This window comes from Mesoplodon densirostris, unplaced genomic scaffold (assembly GCF_025265405.1).
Source record: "Mesoplodon densirostris isolate mMesDen1 unplaced genomic scaffold, mMesDen1 primary haplotype scaffold_37, whole genome shotgun sequence".
NCBI lineage: Eukaryota > Metazoa > Chordata > Mammalia > Artiodactyla > Ziphiidae > Mesoplodon > Mesoplodon densirostris.
In genome coordinates, this window is record NW_026778196.1 from 1,035,491 (window position 1) to 1,038,898 (window position 3,408).

The window sequence follows — 3,408 nt, forward strand, 5'->3', positions numbered from 1 at the left end:
TGTGACAAATAGTGATGTAGCATTGTGATATCAGTGGTGAGAGAGCATTTTGATGAGAAGTGCATGGAGCATTGTGATGACAAATTTTATGGAGCATTGTGATGATAATGTTGTGGAGCACTGTGTTGACAAGCGCATGGTGCATTGTGATGACATGTGTCATGGAGCATTGTGCTGACAAGCGCATGGAGCTTTGTGAAGACAAGGGTCATGGAGCATTGTGCTGAGAAAGGCAGAGAGCATTGTGATGACAAGGGTCAAAGAGCATTGTGATTAAAAGATCATGGAGCATTGTGGTTAAAAAGGTCACAGAGACTGTTGATGACGAGGGCATGGACCATTGTGATGACAAAGGTCATGAAGCATTGTGATGACTGGAGTCAAGGAGCATTGTGATGACAGGGGTCATTGAGCATTGTGATAGCAAGGGCATGGAGCATTGTGATGACAAGGGCATGGAACATTGGTCTAATAACTTTCATGGAGTATTGCGATGAGCGTTGGAATGGCACACTGTGATGACAAGGGCATGGAGCATTGTGATGACCAGGTCATGCCGTATTGTGAAGACAGGTGTCAGGGAGCATTGTGATCACATATGTAATGGCCCATTGTGATGAGGATGGCATGGAGCATTGTGATGCCAAGTGTCAGGGAGGATTCTGATGACAAAGGTAATGGAGCATTGTGATGACAATGGCTTGGAGCATTGTGATGACAAGGGTCAGGGAGCATTGTGCTGACAAGTGCATGGAGAATTGTGATGACAAGGGTCATGGAGTATTCTGATGACGAGCTTGTGGAGTATTTTGATGACAATGACATGGAGCATTGTGATGAAAATGGCATGGGGCATTGTGATGAAAAAGGCATGGAGCCTTTCCGTGACAGGTTTCAAGGAGCATTCGGATGACAAGTGTCAGGGAACATTGTGATGACAAGTGTATTGAGAATTGTGGTGACTAATGTCATGGAGCATTGTGATGAAAAGGGCATGGAGTATTGTGATGACAGGCATCATGGAGCGTTGTGATGACAAGTGTTATGGAACATGGTGATCACAAGGGTTTGGAGCATTGTGATGACAGAGGTCATGGATCATTTTGATTTCAAGGAGCATGGAGCATTGTGATGACAAGGGCATGAAGCAATGTGATCCCAAAGTTCATGAAGGATTGTGATGACAATGGAAATGGAGTATTGTGATGACAAGTGCATAGAGTATTGTAATGACAAGGTCATGTAGCATTTTGCTGACAAAGGCATGGAGCATTGTGATGACATGTGTCATGGAGCTCTGTGAGGACAAGCGTCAAGGAGCATTGTGAATACAGGGGTCATGGAGCATTGGGATGACAAGGGCATGGATCCTTTTGATGACAAGTGTCATGGAGAACTGGGCTGAAAATGTTCATGGAGAGTTGTGATGACAGGTGTCATGTAGCATTGTGACGACAAGGGAATGGAGCATTGTGATGACAAGAGTCCTGGATCATTGTGTTTTCAAGTGTCATGGAGTGTTGTGATGACAGTGGTCATGGAGCACTGTGATGATATTGGCAATGGAGCATTGTGATGAGAAGGTCGTGGAGCATTGGGCTGAAAATGTTCATGGATTATTGTGATGACAGTGGTCATGGAGCATTGTGATGACAAGGGAATGGATCATGGTGATGTCAAGGTCCTGGAACATTGTGATGAGAAGACCATGGAGACTTGTGATGGCAAGTCTCATGGAGCATTCTGATGAAAAGGGGCATGGAGCATTGTGATTACAGGGGTCTTGGAGCATTGTTATGACTAGGGCATAGAGCATTGTGATGAGAAGGCCATGGAGCATTCTGATGACATGCATCATGGAGTTTTGTGATGACAAGGGCATGGAGCATTGTGATTACAGGGACCTTGGAGCATTGTGATGAAATGGTCATGGATCATTGTGATGAAAAATGCATGGAAACTTGTCATGACAGGGTTCAAGGAGCATACTGACGACAAGGGTCAGGGAGCATTGTGATGACAAGTGTATTGAGCATTGTGATGACAAAGATCATGGAGCATTGTGATGAGAAGACCATGGATAATTGTGATGATGAGCGTCATGGGGTGTTGTGATGATACGTGTTATGCAACATTGTGATCACAAGGGTTTGGAGCATTATGATGACAGAGGTCATGCAGAATATTGATTTCATTGTGATGACAATAGCCTGAAGCATTATGATGATGTTCATGGTGCATTGTGATGACAGGGGTCATGGAGCACTGAGATGAAAAGGGGCATGGAGCATTGTGATTACAAGGGTCTTGGAGCATTGTGATGACAGATTTCATGGAGAATTGAGATGAAATGGGGCAAGGAGCATTGTGATGACAAGGGTCTTGGAGCATTGTGATGACAAGGGCATGGAGCATTGTGATGAGAAGGCCAAGAACATTCTGATGACATGCGTCATGGAGCTTTGTGATGACCAGGGCATGGAGCATTGTGATATCAGGGGTCTTGAGCATTGTGATGAGAATTATCATGGAAGCTTGTGATGACTAGGCCGTGGATCATTGTGATGGCAGGTGTCATGGTGCATTGTTATGACAGGGGTAATGGAGCATTGTGATGAGAAGGGTATGGAATTGTGGTCTGAAATGTTTCATGGATTATTGTGATGAGAGTGGGCATGGAGCATTGTGATGACAAGGGCACGGAACACTGTGATACATGGGTCATGCAGGACTGTAATGACAAGGGCATGGAGCATTGTGATGAGAAGGGCATCGAGCATTGTGATGACAAGTGTCATGGAGCTGTGTGATGACAAGGGCATGGAGCAATGTGATGAGAGGGTTCATGGAGCATTGTGATGACAATGACATGGAGCATTGTGATGCCACGGGTCTTGGAGCTTTGTGATGAGAAGTCATGGAGCATTTTGATGAGAAGGGCAGGGAGCATTTTGATGACGGGGTCATGCAGCAATTTGATAAAAAGTGTAATGGAACATTTTGATGGCAGGGGTTATAGAACATTGTGATGTCAGGGGTCTTGGAGCTTTGGGATGGAAAGGGTCATGGAGCATTTTGATGACAGGGCTTATGGAACATTGTGATGGCAGGGGTCATGGAACATTGTGATGATAAGGGGATGTAGCATTGTGATGACAGTGTCATGGAACATTGTGATTACAAGGATGAGGGTGTATTGTGATGACTAGTGATGGAACATTGTGATATCTCTGGTGAGAGAGCATTTTGATGAGAAGTGCATGGACCATTGTGATTACAAGGTTTATGGAGCATTGCAATGACAAGGTTTGGAACGTTGTGATGAAATGCGCGTGGCACATTGTGATGACAATGGTCATGGAGCATTGTTCTGACAAATACATGGAGCATTATGATGACAAGTTTCTC